The sequence below is a fragment of the Ylistrum balloti genome, unplaced genomic scaffold (assembly GCF_031769215.1).
Source record: "Ylistrum balloti isolate Yb309-2 unplaced genomic scaffold, AGI_CSIRO_Ybal_v1 Utg370470, whole genome shotgun sequence".
NCBI classification, from domain to species: Eukaryota; Metazoa; Mollusca; class Bivalvia; order Pectinida; family Pectinidae; genus Ylistrum; species Ylistrum balloti.
In genome coordinates this window covers 120,828-139,484 of record NW_026782309.1, presented here as the reverse complement: position 1 = coordinate 139,484, position 18,657 = coordinate 120,828, and positions in this window count along the sequence as shown.

Here is an 18,657-nt window from a genome sequence, read left to right as displayed (position 1 = left end):
CTGATGAAGTTCAGACTATAGACCATGTGAATCGGTATCAGACTATTAATTAGCTTGAATAAAATATTTCCTGAAAATTAATGCTTTACAATTACCAATAAACTCATGTTACATTTAATCAATCCTATGTTTTGTGTCATTAGCAAACTTCTCAAATCTCATTGAAGTTTCATTCTACAGCAGCATCGTCTGGTAGTCGGACGTCCCATTTTTCGAGTTATCAGTGATGAAAGTGGCGTTTAAAAGATACAAAATAAATATTGGCCATGTTGACAGCAGCCGAGAATTGACGACTGAATTCCTGCCAACGTTACGCCACGAGACTTTGGGTAGCATTTGATTGAGTCCGTGTCATCAAAATTCTCGTAATGCAAAACGTTCGCACGTGCACACATAAAATGGATATTTCACGTGCATGTACCCATATGTCATAATCATTTGATGTGACGAGTAAAGCAGAGTGATTAGACAATCTATCACTTCGCTGGCCATATGTTAGGAAGCCGTCTACTTAGTTAATAAGGTTGGTTTGTCAAGAGAAATCAAACGTTAGATTTCATCATGAATTGGGATGGTCATGACTTGAGAGATAGATACAATGACAAAGGATTAAATTCCCTTTTAAATATGGGTAAAGCTGTAACATATATCTAAAGGAGATATGAGTAATATTCATTGCTTAATTCTTCAGTTTTATCATATCCATGATCTTAAAGAAGGAGGGAAAACACTTTAAAACGCATAAAAACAAGTATAAGACATCTTGTGTGTGAGCGAGTGAGCAGGTTTATGGGTGTGTACAAGGGTGTGTATCTGTATAAAGTGTCACAGTTTGAATATGTAAGTGTGTTCTCGTGCTTGTGTCTGTAAGCGGATGCTTATTTGTATTCATGTACCTACTGTACATTGTACTGAATAAAAAGATAAGCTACAAAAAAAGTATAATACATCTTACCTATATATTGTAATATATTCTAGTGCTACCAATCAGTAGTATGAATCTGTATGTGTTAAGTTGTACAAGTTCAAAAGGAGATAATTGTGCTGATATGCACAGAAAATTTAAATTTATTTACGCTGAATTAACTTAATTAGTTGTATGTAATATTATCCAATCGTATTTTGGTGTTCTATGAAAACAGAAAAAAATTCTAAGAACACTTTTTATTAAATGTGCATGCACTTACTGTCTAAATCAAACTTCCTTGGCACTGAATTCAATTTATATTTGTCGTTTTAGAATTGGCTTTTTTGTCAATTATCCTGTAATCTAGCACAAAATGGAAACTCGGGCATCTCAAGGTTTCTTTTACTGATGACAGAAATGAATTCATATCGTCCTCCTATATAATCTCTTTGTAATATTTGTTTTGTTTTGCATATCGACTTTAACGTTAACAAAACAGAAAAACAAGACCGGTACTACAAATGTAGCAGGATATGCTGTATTTTGTGGCGATTAATAAAGAACTTTTCTTAGGTAGGTGGTCTCCATGGTTACCGTTATTAAGAATATATTGAATTTGAGCGGCATTTTCCCCTGTGGTATATATTTCAATAAATTCTCTACAAATCTCAACGTGATAATAGTTGTCATCATCATGATGTCGTTAAACAATATTCACAATCATAATAATTTCTGTTACATGAAAATAATAACGATGCCCTGAATGCTTCGTCGTCGTTTCTCTTGTCCTCACCTTAAGTATGTGATTATTTGGATTGACCAAGATTTCCATGGCATGTGTCGTCGCAGAAGCAGCAGACTACCTTTCCAGGACATCTTATATTCATTTCCATATACTGTTTACAGGATTTCCATTGAAACAAACTCCATTTGATTGGTCACCGTTAACTGGACCTCTTTTTTACTGCTCACCGTTAACTGGACCTCTGTTTAATGGGTCATTGTTAACTGGACCTCTGTTTAATGGGTCATGAATAACTGGACCTATGTTTAATGGGTCAATGTTAACTGGAGCTCTGTTTAATGAGTCATCGTTAACTGGACCTCTGTTTAATGGGTCATGGTTAACTGGACCTCTGTTTAATGGGTCATGATTAACTGGACCTATGTTTAATGGGTCAATGTTAACTGGAGCTCTGTTTAATGAGTCATGGTTAACTGGACCTCTGTTTAATGGGTCATGGTTAACTGGACCTCTGTTTAATGGGTCAGTGTTAACTGGAGCTCTGTTTAATGGGTCAGTGTTAACTGGAGCTCTGTTTAATGAGTCATCGTTAACTGGACCTCTGTTTAATGGGTCATTGTTAACTGGACCTCTGTTTAATGAGTCATCGTTAACTGGACCTCTGTTTAATGGGTCAGTGTTAACTGGACCTATATTTAATTGGTCATTATTAACTGGCGCTCCTTTTGCCGGGTCTCCTTTTACTGGATCTCAGTTTAATGGGTCTTCGTTTAATGAAGAGTTTATCTTTAACTGGACCTCTGTTTGATGGGTCATTGTTCACTGGTGGTGTATTTGACGGGTCCCCGTTTACTGGATCTGAGTTTAATGTGTCTTCGTTCAATGGGTCTCTGTTTAAATATTTACGTTGACAACTTTTGTGTCCTCGTTTGAACGATTTCGAGTTAGTTGACTAGTCAGTATTATTTTTTTGCTTTTAATAATCTTAATTTTAATCAAGTGCATCGAATCTATCTTATTATGTGACCAACGTTATATGCACAAGGCAATGCAATTATGCTCAACAAGTGAATATTTTGTTTAAAGAATTAAAATATTTCTCATAACTGTATCAAAGACACCTATGTGGATAGCACCTTCCAATAGAATATCAGTTGCAGTTGAGCACCGTCATTCTGTTTCGGTGGTCATAATCCAAAAATATAAATTAGGAAATATGATATATGTCGATATTTAGTTAGGAATGACAGATCATAAAAAACTATATGGAGTATAATACTCTCACCAAATTGGTCATACTTTAATATAACTGACAGTGTGAACGCATCCTTAAACAGCTATCAGCATGCATAGCCGTTTTGGCGAAGTGTTAGGAGAAAAGCTCGACCATTTAAGTTTGCAATTGAAATTAATTGTGTGAATGTATCGAGATAATTTGTCAATTTGTACAAACTAAGTTTCTAAATATAAGTCAATCTGTTGTGTCTCCATGTCACTCTGTCAGACCTCTTCTGTTATAGGGCTTATTGATTACTAAAGTCCTTTGAACAGTTTGCCAAAGTTTCCCACCACCAAGTATAATTTGGGACCTCATCTTTTTCACTTATCCCCAATCACACTTGTTCCAACTCTTCAATTGCTGTTTGGGTTCCTCGGTCAATATATGTTTTATACTGAGTGGCGTACTACCAATAGAAACATTAAGCCGCTAAAACAAATTAAATGGGTCTTTGTCCCTCTATCGATTGCATATTTGTTCCAATCTAAAGAATCGCTGTGACGAGTGGTCCCGTCTAAAAAGACCAGCAGTTGTGCGAGCTGGCACTAGTCATGCTTCCGAAGCACCCTGTGGAGATTTTGTGTTGAGACCTCTGTGATGGCATTATGTATATGGGTTCTAGGTACATACAGTTTCACTAAATGTCATCTAATCGTTAAATTCTTCTTCCAATTTAACATCTACCCACTTTCTCAAGTGGTCAAAGCCAACACGTATATAGAAACGAGCGCCGCTCAGTGTGTAAACATCAGTAATGGGCCATAAAGTTAAGAAATCAATTTATTTGAAAGAATATATCCGACTTTTAAGCAAAATTTGCTTCTTGTTTAAATAGACAGTAAAAGCAAACCGCTTAATTGATCTTAGAAGTTTTAAAGGACGTGTGAAATCGACGTTATAAATGTCTACTTGAATATTGTGCCTTTGCGAAAGGAGATAACTCACTTCACGCTACTGCAATGAACAATGTATTTATAAGTTTCAATTTGCTCTCACGTTAAGAAATGGACCATATTATTTAGATAAAAGTTAAATATTAAATTAGCTTCAACCAAATATAGAGAATCACATTTCACTTCTTTTTTTATCCATTCATTAAATTGTTTGCTCTAATATAAAACAGTTATGAAAAATGGTATTTTAATGACGTCATTGGATCCATATTAAGATGAACGTATTTTTCCATTTATTTGAAGAAGTTTCTAAAAAATTGATGTTTACTCGCACTGTTTATACCTGTTTTATGTGTATAAATTAATTGATAATCAATGCATACTTTTAAAAATTGGACATTCTTGTTGCCATTTCTTCCTTTTAAAATACCATTGTTATAATAACGTTCAAACGGATATGTTTAAAGAATGAAAATGTGCTTCACATCTTAGCATGTATTCAATGTCCACTTTATTATTGTGAGTACGTTTTTATCGAATTTCAATATTTAAACAATAAAACAATTGATTGTTACTTTTTCGCGCCTTTAATGTCTCATTTGATGCACCATTTTTTAGAGACTTTTACCATACGCCAGTCCAAAACTCGCAAAAGGCGTGACAGGCACAATCCGATGATGTGTTGTGCGCCTCTACTTAAGTAACATGAAAAAAACATGCATTGCACGTGACGATTTCGATACAGAGACAAAATCACATAAATTATGTATGAGCAAAATATATGGAACATCTTTTTAGTACTGCAAGACAAAACGCGTCAAGTATTTGTTGGTTCGGCCAGATGTGCTTCTATCATTTAATGGCTTATAGCAAGTGGTTGAAATCTAGTCAACCATGACAGTGATCACCATCAACACCCAACCGTGTCATGTAATTAATAGACGCAGCAGGTGGAACACTGATTTCCCGAAAAATATTTTATCTGTATGTTTTATATCAAATTAAATAATTCCACAGATTGTTTGAATTAGAAAATATAAATAAATGCATGAAAGAATTATTACCTTTCATGTACAAATATTATTATGCGGTATTCTATTCCATTTCTCTCAAACAGCCCTCCGTGACAGTTTTGGAAGAGAAATGGTGTAAATATAGATAAAAATTAGTCATATTTCTTTGATATAGTTTTTAACATAAAATTTACTCACACACACGCGCGCGCATATATATATATAGATGCTTATAATATATTTGTTAAATTTGTTCAGATTAAAATTTTTAAAGAGTGAGACTTTGAAATATGATTAGAAAAGTTATCTAATTATTTAATAGATAATGAAATTGGTCTACTTCTGATAGTATACCGTATGTTGGAGTTAAATGATTTTAAAACTCAATTAGAAAGAAAGTTTTGGCGCTCATTTCAGTATAGTTATTTGGCGCTTCTTTCTGTGCCACTTTTTGGCGCTCTTTTTGGTGCCACTTTTTGAGTCATTTGCTAAACGTAAGCAAACAGATGACATGCATAGAATTTTCGAAATGGCAGCATCAATAGCTGGCACGTTCCGAACGTGTGCTGCTATGACAGACTCTCAGTAACTATGTGAATTGGTATTTAGTGCTGCAGAATACCTTGTACATAATATATAAGGCAATCCGTGTTACCTGGTGTGTGACGTGCTGAATAGGTGCGACTGTCTCTATACCGTTTTGGCCAGATGTTGTTATTTCATATAGACACCACAAATAAATTTTAAGACAGCCTTCCTTTAAACTTAATCATGCGACAGATGTCTAGGCTGTGTGAGATAACACCTCTTAACCTTCTTTATAGTAATGAAGTCAAAACTTAATGTTTATATTTGAAACAAAACATAATTTCACAAAGCACATCATACAAAATTTAGTATAAGATTTTTCTTCCTCTGTAGACACAAAGCAAAATTTCTCATTCATTTACCATACTTTGTTGAAAAAAAATGAAATTAATTATCACCCATTTATGAAACTATAGATTTCAAAAGATTTTGTACAAACTTGGGTACTTGAATACTGTACTCGCATACAAACTAAAGTTTGACGTTGTGAGTGCATGATAATACTAAAGTGATGACCCTTCAGCGTAATTAGGCGAATCAGAATCGGTTCAATCAAATGTTGAAATATCAAAGTAAAACATTAACAAAAGACACTTAATAAATGCATCTCACAAACTAAATTTGTGAAACAATACAGTGAAGCCAAATGAGAAAGTAAACGGAATCATCAAAGTGTTTCATTCTTCTAGGACTCGTCAATAAGGATATTGGCCTAAACGGATGCAGTATAACAGTTTGAACCACAATTTGACCCTGCTAAGGTGCTATTCACTTGTCTGTCTTTTGTACAATAAACATAACGAAGTATAGGAGACTTGCAGTGTGCTGTAATTCCAGATCAAGTTTAACCACCAGCAAAATTTACAACTAATCACTTAAAATGCATAAATGCATTCAGTAATAGCACCTACGGTATAAACCTACGTATATACAGCATACTCATTGTCTTTAGATACTACATTTAAATTCGAATAGTGGAACGGTTCAGAATTCACATGTACTTGAAGCTGTAATTATCTGATATATAAAAAAAATATTTAATGTTGGGACTGCTGCACCTCTCCGTCTAGATTTTTCCTCAGTAGCCCTCAAGACTTCAAAATTTAAGCCCTTTGTATCACTGACGAGTATTAGAAGGACGAGACAATTTAATTTATTTTTGGTTCTACTGTATCTAACTCTAAATAATTTAAAAAAGTGCCATTCGCTTGTGAACAATGTTAGTGATTCAAAAGGTGAAAGGTAGGTGTAAAACGTCTACGACTATCTATATCGACTTAAACGTGTGTGTGTGACAGTATAAAATGGATTGATTACTGAGATTTTCAATATTACCAATCACACAAATTAATCGAGATCTGCAATGAAAGACATTAGCACTAAACTTTAAAGGGAACAATAAAACTAGTGACATGCATACATATTACAGCAAAGCGGGTTCATCCCCATCATTATCAATGAGGACATTGTGCTGAGGGAACAAGATGCTGATGTATTAATTATATTTGTCATTTGTAATTTTATTTCGCCAGTGAGATCAACACTGTCAGAACTGGAACATAGGAACAACATCTCTCATACCAGATAATACGTGGTGCCTCTATTGACTATACACATTTGATTTTCTGAAATATTGATAGGTCGTATTTGTCTAGGTAGTAAAAGCGCAGCACCTGTTTAATCTAGTTAAAACGGCTATGAATATTTGAGGACGATATTGTACGACGTCGATGTCATGGGAATTACACGGAGGGCATGCATTATGACTACACGACTGTATATGCCACTCGTGCCAAATCCCCAGGTACATGTCGTTCATTGGAATAAATCACATGATAAGGCAATGTACATTAGGGTGAACAAATACAATTACATGAAGGTGCTTTATCCGATACTTAATAGCATTTAGCTGTCACTTTGCGACTCTGTCGTGATCCAGTGTTCAGCGATTTGTAAAAAAGCACATCCACCAAATCTAAAACTGTAGTCACACAAACGGTCTGCGCCATTATCACTCTTCTCTTGTGGAACATTTTTGCTATTTTATGGGAAAATTGAATGTGCTTTCTAGACATGTTAGTATCCATTTTCATAAATCTTTGACAGATATTATATAGCCAACATGTGAATCGACATTGGTATCTGATTCTGTTTTAGATACATGTCTAACGTTGTACCGGGACGTGGCAGATATATCCCAAAGTAAAAGGAAAATATGAATATGTTAGAGACCAATGAGATTACAGCAGTGCATACGGCGTGTGAATGATGGCAACAGACACTTATACAGATAACAGTACAATTCTCTCGCCCACCATGTGATGGATGCAGTAAACACCCAACACAAGTACACGGTCTCCTGATAGGTATCATGGAAGTCAACCTTGGTCGTGATTTTGATTATAACATCGCGCACTTGCATTCAGGATTTTTCAGATGATTGTAAGGTAACATTAATGAATTAACAATACAGTCATAGTCGTACAAGTGTTAAAATTGTTTCATATTTCATTTATCATTAACGGATTTGACATATGTAAATGATAAAATTTGACCAACACAAAAGGTATTTAAAACGACAGCAGAAGAAACAAGGTGTAAAAGCAAACATAAATCACCCTAAACCCCTAATATAATTCCAATCCCAAATGTTCAAAACACAAATCACTTATGGTTATACACAAGAGTTGACACCGATATTCACTGTCTCTTTCTGATATACATCTATGTTAGTGTCTTCCTTACATCATCCAGAAATGTGGTCAAAGTGCACCATATGTATTCACAATTCATTAAAAAAAATAAATAAATAAAAACAAACGTTTTTAAGTGCAGACCAATTTACGAGTAGTTTGTTCTACTGGTGCAACACAAACATAATAGTTCCTGGAGGGAGACATTTACATGATATGATTGAAAGGTTTTATTATTAGAAAACCAATGGTGTTAACAATCTTACTGGTTAGAATGCCTTAAAAAGCTTTTTACTGGGGATCTTACACGACTTTCATATAAAATTCATAAAACAATTCTCAAAGATTTTTCATTGTGGTCAAAACAAAATCACTTTGTTATGTGATATAGAAAATGATTAAACAGCATTTTGGTGACACAAAACATCAAATCACATAAAACTTTATACAGTCTATTCCATAGTGGAATCTAGTTAAACAATTGCCTTAGATTTGTTTTTTCTTTATTGAGACGAGTTAAAATTAAAAACAACTGTGACTAGTTTAATAAGTATCGCTTATATTGGAAACTCTTGTAAAACTGTTGATCATATTACTTAGATATTTTTGCAAGTATTCATTTAAACAGTATTTTTGCAAACTGATACAAAAGACCCTGTTATGTGAAGAATTTTATCAACACCAAGTCTCACAATCGTGCGATTTGATCCGTTTAGAATTTACTTTGAAGGGACGACTATACATTGTCGTCGTCATATGTAAAGGACGACTTTAAGATTGGATCATTATTGTTAAGATTTTTTTTAAAAACATGAGCAACGTGTGATTGCTTGGACAACATTTCTGTTGATTATTTATTTCGATTTTACAAAAAAAAAAAAAAAAAAAAACAGAATGAAAAAGTAATGCTGAAGAATATCGGTGTAGAGTATAGATTGGACCCAAATTCGATATGTTACAGGTAACGATTACTATAGGGTTCAGTGGACATAACGTCTTTGAGAGCATAACGTAACGGATTCATTAGCTACATGGGTACGTATTAGTATGTTTCCTTTATAGAATTGGTCACGATTTGCATGTTCTCCTCCTTATCCATTTGGCCAGCTTTGAGATGTAATGAGAATATGCCGTGAGTTCGTCTTTTATCACTCGATCAGCTCTCAGACGAGCAGACGACATCCAGTACTGAAATTGATTGCAGAAATAATCTAGAAATATATTTCATTCAATTCTCCACCATCGTTTCTTCTACAAATGGAGTTCCTAGACGCTAAATTGAATCTTGTCTTCGTCTGTGTATTCTCCCTTGCTAAATTGTTTCCTGTGAAAAACGCCACTTTCCACGACACGGTTGTCTATTTCCGGAATCATACTAATTTCCGGTCCGGGATCTAACACGCACGCTAACAGATACAAACCAGAAAGGCAAACAACTACAAATTATACCCTATTGGTTTTTCAGGTCCATGTCAGTATACTAATTGTTTAATGGAAAATTCATTTAACTACCTTCTACCTTTTCGGTAAATTCGGAAAACCATTATTATAGGCGATGCGTTTCTGACGTGGTTGAATAGTCCGACGGGCAGCCATTATCGTCGGAACTGTGGTCTCGAGTTAAAGACCAGCATTTCTGTCTAGTGGATAAACTACATTTCTCAAATTCTACTTCCTGTTCAAAGGAACAGCACTATTGACGATATCTAACGCGGGATTCGCTCTGAGGAACAGATACCAGACATTATGGGAACAATTATGAGATCGCGTATAAAGGAAATGAGAAACTCTTGATTGTAAAAGCAGACATCTGAACTCCATTTGGATTTTGATGATGACTCTCCACTAAGTAATTGGCAGTGTATTGTATTGCTATTTTGTTGTTGTATAATGTTAGATTGAAAACTGGATTTTTTTTTTTATTGACATTTCTTGGAAATTTCTTAAAATAACGACATAGTAGAGCATCACACCACTTTATGTCGACTTTGACAATGAGAAAGTCATTTGCATATATGTCCTCTAATTACAGCCAATTTACTAATTAAAGCATTAATCAGTGATATAGTTTTAATGTAAAAAGCTTCATGTGTTTCTGTCTTTAGAAAAATGGAAATATTTAGAACTAGAAAAGATGGTTTCTGAGATCTAGGATCCGAGGATTGTATCACTGACCAGTTCAGTTTACATCACTCTTCTATGATGTCTTTTTTGGCGCGCAAAATGTCTGTTTATTCCACGTTGTTGGAATTTCGCTTTATTTTCTTTCCTTCCATTTAACATTAAGAACTTATGTCATATTATCTAAGGCTTGATATCGCGAAAAAAAATATATGTGTGATATACTTTTATTTGAATTTAATTTGAATAGATATCAAACGCAACTCAAAAATATGACACAATTCTACTCAAGTATTGATAATGAAAATTTTGTAATTGAATTTTTAAATGAAATAATATAAAAGCCAACTGTTAAATACACCGACATTGAGAACGTCAGTATAATTGTAAAATGCAATATGCCGAAAATTTCTTTTGTCGTTGATAGCATTCCGAGATCGCTATAGGGCGGTTCTGCTTGCTTCTAGGTCCTTGAAAATCTTGAATCCCGCTGAGCCTCGATTTGGAGTGGTACTTGATAGATGGCTACGTAACCCAACCAATTGTGTTGCTAATCTTCTTTCATATCAAAGACGTTTGCAAGAAAGTCAATAAGAAACCGGTCTAGCAAACAAGATAAAAACCTTCAACGCTTTCTGTAATATTTGACAAACAAAGAGGCCACATCTACGTCGTTTTTCCTTCAAAAGCACAAAATCGACAATGACATTGTGCATTTTTGTAAAGTAGTTTTGTCTGTTGACATAATTTGTATCCACAGTCAGAAGAGTCGTCCGAATGCTGACACTCGTGTCCTCAAGTATCTTGTGTGTTGAACAGTGTAAATGACAACGGCAGAGTTAGCCCCGAACAAACAAAAATTAACAGAGAAAATCAATTTAACCACAGTACATTACGGCGGTATCCCCCGCATGGTGCGCAAAGTTTGGTCCAAAACTTCGATCTTTTAGAAAAAAAACAGAAGTCGAGATTTTCTTCAAGAAGACAATGTCAATAATGGCGTTGAAGAGCGTTTCAAGTTTATTAATCATGTGTAAGTTGTCTCGCATCTTCACTTTCCCACGACAAGAGTGGTATATGTAAATAAGAAATATATACACTTGATTCTATAGCCTGGTGGGTTTGAGAGTTTATTACCTGTACAAAACGCCTTTCATCTAGTGTGCATATAGATCATTGTAACGAATATCTATGACGAACCGATACATGTACGTCGAAACCTTTCTTTTCGATTCCTATGATCCATGACTCATGTGTATAAATGAAATAAATTAATTGAATAAAGTTTTAATAAAAAGCGATAAAAGATCGATTGATGCATTCGGCTATTTTAATACACGTCATATCTTATTTAATTAACCTCCCCGAGATAAGCTTAGTGGATGTCCAATGAACACCTATTGTCATTTTGTGGTGAATATGGAAAATGGTTTTTGTATCAAAATTGATATATCATATAAAAGTCTTCAATAAACGGTCAATTATACAAAGATATTAAAGACATCACAAAATTCCATTGATGCTTATCACTGCTTGAAAAACCTAGAATTCCTAGTAAAATTCAAGCACCTGCATTCACCAGATAAATGTTTAGTTAACAATGTAATTACCAAAATGAAGTATTCATATTTTGATGTGTTGGTATTTTTTTGTCGTTGTTATGAAATATTTATTAAATATGCTGCTGTTCGCAAGTGTACGTTATGTTTATATAATCTTATGCGATATCTTAATTTGATATTAAGACGTGATAATGAAAAAATAATTTCTAATAAATTTCAGTGCTGCGGTAACGACAGCAATGATCCCTGATAACAATTGAAACGAAATAGAACGCAAAATTATCTCAACAGCCTTTGCCTTCTTAACAATACAGACGAATCAGTAGACACGAAATTAAAATGATGGTAGATTATCAGGGAAATGACTGTTATCTCACCTCTTGATATATTGACTTGTGATAACAAGAAATCATTGACCATGTCCATCGTATAAACCCTAAAGAATAGGAAAACAGGACACGACAGGATCTTCCTCATCAGTCGCTGACCTTGATCTTTGAACACGTTGCAATTCGCATGATTTCTATTGGGCTATTTGTTAAGTGAGATGATAACGAAGTTCTATTGTAAAGTTAATTTTGTTACCTAGTACCAGCAATTGATTCGATATACAATGGCTTGTTCCCAATTTCACGATTGGCGTGATAGATGTAGAGAGTTGATTTCGCTATCGTAAACCTTGTTCTCCTTGAAGAACGTGTTTACTGATTTTAATCGACAACTGTTTAGTTGGCGTATGGACATCGTCGATGAAGCAAAAGACGTGCGCCCTTCCGCAACACGTGGTCTTATTATTGTATTTTTTTCCAATTGTCCCCGTGTAATCCAGTTTTACTCCCAATTTCGACTTGAATTCATATTCTGTCAATGTATATGTATTTTTTTTTACTGTTTTCATAAAATCTCATGAGGAAAACAAGAACATTTTATGTAGATATTATGTTGCATGATGTGTTAGAGATTATGGAATGCATTACATATTTTATTATATATACTTCTTTATGATATTTTCTATGATTTGGTGAAAAGCTTCAGGGTTGAATGTCAACTTTGTTGGTCTACAAAACAGACCTAGACATACTGAGTCCTCATTGAGGTATATTTGATGACTTCATTTAGAAATAAAAGTGAATAAATTGATAAATAGCGTTTTATACTCAGATTATCGAACAGAAAATAATTATTCGTCTGTACTTTTCTTTCTTAATTAGAATCAAGCTATGTAAAAATATGCAATGATTCTTCAACATGATTTTCCCTGAAGATTTATTATATTGTTAAACCATTGACGACCATACAGTGTATCCAAACAAGCCATCAAGATCTCTTAGATTATCAATTACTTTGAGAAGACAAATTTTCTGGTATTTAATAATTCACTGATGCTTAATGTTGAGGTTCAACTGAACCGATTTACATTGCGAGCAGCACCCATTAAATGATGAGGTTTGTCCCAAGATAGGCATCTGAGACCCGTTATTCTCCATTAATATGCAAACCTAAATCTCCAAACCGTATACAGATAGGATAACGATCCGACTTGAAAGGCGTAAAATCTGAGATACAGAGTACACACTAGTCAGTAAATGACTTGATGAAAGCAAGCTTTCTCAATTGGTTTACGGACGCTTTTGAAATAATTATGATAAAATCTATTAGCGAGTCCTTAGGTGCGAACTTGGAGTCGCGTGTGCGTCTTTACCGTTTATTATTTATTAAATAGTTGACGTGTGGCGAAGTCATGTGTAAGTATTGACGAAAATGTCTAATTTATATGCTCAAACTCAGATATAAAAGATGCCGGTAGAACATAAACTAAGACACTTCTAGTTGTTAATTATCCCTGCTCATGGTTATTTCATACAAGCGTCCTTATGAGACGGTACTGATATCCGTCATCTATGTAAATAACTACTTTGACAAAGCTGTTAAATATACATTGCATTTAAACATCAAAGAGACATTGAACACCGACAATAACGGTTTTTCCTGGAACATTTTGAATATTTAATATGCATTTATTGAGAGTTTTCCTTCGCTGAGATTTTGTAATTTTATTCATTGGTAACAAATGAGAACAATTCCATACCATAGCTATGGTATCTCATACGAACGACTTTATACAAAGCACAGATTGGTTGAATCGAAGGATGTGAACAACGTTCGGTCTGTCGTTCTGATTATACTGATTTAAGAGAACATGCTCGATAGAAAACGAAACATATGTTTGAACAAAAGCAATACGCATGTTGGGGATACAGAATAGCCCACATAGGGATCGTAAAATTAAAAATCAATGGCAACATAATATGTCCTTTAAATGAAATGAGTTATGCTTCTAATTTCACAATAAATCCGTGTTTCGATTTATAGATGAGGCAATTACTATTGTTATTAATTGACGTTAGATCTGATAACAGTTATCAATTTTAATTGAATTGTATCGTTTTGATATGAATCTCAGACATGCAGTTGCCACATTATTTGAAATATATATCAAGATCCTGTCTAGTATTTACACCATTTTACCACATTGTCCTTCCTTTGGAAACGCAACATTACTTGTTTGGACAGTCCACGGTTTACATGGCGGAAAAGCAGAAAACGCTTACTCTTCCGCAGAACCTGGTTTCATTTTCTCTCTTTTTTTTTTGGAGGGGGGTGGGGGGGCAACCCGTATTAATATTTCTTTAACATCCCTAGTTACATCAAATTGATTTTTAAATTAAGATTCTGTTGACTTATCGGTAATTATATCCACAGTGTCCAAAATGATATATAGATATTTGTATGGAATACCTGATAGGTTTATCTTGTGCATGTTCCATTATAAATGCAGGTTACTGATACCAACTTATTAGTATAGCTTCGTCATATTTCATGTCGAATACCAACGACATGTTGGTCTTACTAACAAAGAGATATATCAAACTAATATAGTAAGTGATTAACAAAATGAATGATCGCCATTGAGGAGAGGATAAGCACCTTTAACCAGGAATACTGTACATTTGTCTCGCACTCTAAAGTAAATTAGGAAAAGGTCGAGATGTTTTCCTGTAGTATTTAATCCCAATTTGTTTCCAACCTTTGGTTTTTAATGTGACAGTTATGTTGTAGGTTAACGACGTAAGAATCCCGGTCCATGTATGTTAGTAAGTAGTTCATTCTGTTTTTAGAGTGGTGCTAATGTTTTTGTGTTATAAGATATATGAATCATTGTGTATCATTAGTTTCTCTACTCGATTTTCTTTTCCTGTTTTTATGGTAAAGGTTGTGCTCTAATGAGTCGGGCACCTGCGAAGTTCCAGCACCAATTACACGTTTCCTGTGCAGTCTGTTTCCAAATGCACATTACTCATTTGTGCTTACAGAGCATTAGAGAAGGAAGTTCTCTTTATGCGTTATTTTATACGGTTTCTATGGATATATTTTATCACAATTAGTAAATAATAGGAATTTTTAGAGTGAATAATGGAAATCAATTTTCTTAGAAAAAGTGCAACTACAGTTTCGTACAACTAGAGACAATTATTTTCTTTTACAAGACATGTTTTGATCCCTCAAAGTGTAATATTGATAGTATTATATTTCCAATATCTAAGAAAAACCAAGACGAAAATGACCAATAATTCAAAGAAATTGGACAGCGAAGATAAAAAGACAAACTTTTATGTAATGAAAAAAGTCATTAAAGACATAACAAGATGGCATTCTACTCCTAGAATAAGATAAGCAGACAGGTATTACAGAAGAGTTGTAACTCAAATAAACACCTTAATCAATGGAGGTTCTAACATATTCTCAGAGACCCAGATATTCGTAATGAAAAGAATACCATAAACCAAAGTGTTCACAGTATCAAGATTTGAACAGGTTGTTATTTACAAACCTCTCGAGGATTAAGTATCCGCACTAACAGTATGGGTGATACAGACACAAAATTAAATGTTCTATCATTAAAACCTGGAATAATATTTTTCTAAGATTCGTGTAAAAATGTGTGATATCGAGATGTATTTATACGATATGAAACCTGTGGTTTGATATTACTTGGTTTAAAGTAGAAAGTAGTATCTTAGTTTGTAATCGTAGGCAGAACAAGAAAATGTATAACATTAAGTGAGACGTTACAGGAAGAAAGTACATGTGACATTGTGTTTATTGAATTTGGAGGTAATTGCAGTATTCACATTTTAGTGATGATTTGCTAAAATGAAATAATCTAATTTAATAGTGTTAGTTAAACAATCAAACTTGAAATAATTATTTCTGATTTTTCAAAAACGCAACACCACAGGGATTTCATTTTTGAAAAAAAAAACTAATTCAAATTTAAAACAATCCGCACGTGAAATGACTTAAGCTTATTTTAAAAGTCTGTTAGGCAAAAGAACTTAAACTAATAACGCCAGCTCTGCCAAACCGAAGAATAGTTGAAAGCAACCTTAGTACGGGACCTTAGTTCGCAAAGAAGTGTGAAATAACAAATCCCTATCGTTAAATCTGGTCGCTTACATTGGTATTGTTAATCTAACATGTAAAGCATACGAATATCACGCAATCAAATAATAAGATTTTTATCAAATTAAATATGCAGATTTGAGAATATTTGTATTTTGATTAAAACAACTATAGCGTTACATGGTTTGTTATACTCTCACTCAACTTAACAAGGCATGAAATTACATATTGCCATATGGCGGCGCCCAGCCCTCCTAAAGGAATCGTGATAGCTGAAAACTTATGAATATTCATTAGGTTGTGGAGATCTGCGGATGGGCCGTAACGCATCACGCTCGAATGAAGACCATCAGAAACCTTGGTAAAGTCAACTGTTCAGCAAAGCTTAAGACGTAATTGTTTTCTTAGAAAATAGCGGTCTGGGTGTAATAAAGCAGACTTGTTCCCAGCTTAGGGATTATCATCATGTTACGGCAATATCAAATTAAACTTTCCCACTTCTTCCTTACAAACGTTTCTACCGTAAGGTGGGTCACCTCGGATCACAAAGCCATGTGGCGACCATTTTGACGTGTTGTACGTGACAGAAACAAAACACCTACATATAATTTTATATTCTGGGGATACAGTTGAAATTGAAGACAGTACACATTTCGTTGAAGAGGATGAGGTGCAAGAGAAAAGTCACCTAAATAAACATTTCAGTCTTCAAAAGAGTAACCTTATCCGTAGTGAAGTATTGAAAAAAATATAGTGAAATGAAAATATTAGGCTGAAGTGGGTCAATTCATTTCGATGAAAATGTTGAGTTGAAGATAAGTCACTAAGATGGATATTTCGGGTTTAATATGGGAAACATGCTTGAATGAAGGTGTATGATTGAAGATGGTAAACCGATTTAGCAAAGAGCCTGAATTCAAGATAGTAAACTCATTTAGCAAAAAGCTTGAATTGAAGGTAATAAACTCATTAAGCAAAACGCTTGAATTGAAGGTAGTAAACTCATTCAGCAAAACGCTTGAATTGAAGGTAATAAACTTATTTAGCAAAATGCTTGAATTGAAGGTAGTAAACTCATTTAAAAAAACTGAATTGAAGGTAGTAAACTCATTAAGCAAAAAGCTTGAGTTGAAGGTAGTAAACTCATATAGCAAAACGCTTGAATTGAAGTAGTAAGCTCATTTAGCAAAAGGCTTGAATTGAAGGCAGAAAACTCATTCAGCAAAACGCTTCAATTGAAGGTAGTAAACTCATTCAGTAAAACGCTTGAATTGAAGGTAGTAAACTCATTTAGCAAAAAGCTTGAAGTGAAGGTAGTAAGTAGTAAACTTAATTAGCAAAACTTTTGAATTGAAGATAGTAAAATTAATTAGATGAAACCTTGAATTGAAGAGAATGACTTTATTTATTTCGAAAAAAAAAAATGATTGAAGATAGTAAATCTATTCTGACTTAGGATCGAAGCGACTTAATTTATCTAGGTTATAGCTTTGGATTTCAGGAAGAAAACTTCTTTACTTTTACATGTTTTGAGAAGGAGAGAAAACTAATTGTGATTAAGATAATTAGTGTGAGAAATTATTTTTATTTCCGTTAAGGACTCGTTATACTTAGCCAAGTGATGGTGCCTGGTGATCAGCGGCGTTGTCAATAAACCATCTAAAGCTGTAGTAGAATATTTAATAAAGATTCAAGAATACTCCTAAAACAAAAGACACTACTAAGATCCCCATGGCAAACACAAATTACAGGACTTCAGTCGAATTGGACAATATAATAATTTATCTAGTCGTTGTAAACTTGGAAACCTCATGGTCGAAATCCTTCATTGATAACTTTGTCTAAGGAAAGAAAGCAAACATAATATCAACTTTAAACATACAAAATTTATAGCAGAATTATAAACGCTTTTCTGTTTCATATACGACACATGCATTGTATATCTGATGTTTGAAATTGTTAATTGGTAGTAATCATCGGGTATGTTAACCAGCATCGAAACAGCACCTCTTATTGGTGACAAATTTCAACCTGGTAAGCTGTACTGAAGACAGTCAATAAAAGTCCAGGTAAGCTGTACTGAAGACAGTCAATAAAAGTCCTGGTAAGTTGTACTGAAGACAGTCAATAAAAGTCCTGGTAAGTTGTACTGAAGACGGTCAATAAAAGTCCTGGTAACTTATACTGAAGACGGTCAATAAAAGTCCTGGTAAGCTGTACTGAAGAGAGTCAATAAATGTCCTGGTAAGCTATACTGAAGGCAATCAATAAAAGTCCTGGTAAGTTGTACTGAAGACAGTCAATAAAAGTCCTGGTAAGTTGTACTGAAGACAGTCAATAAAAGTCCTGGTAAGCTGTACTGAAGAGAGTCAATAAAAGTCCAGGTAACTTG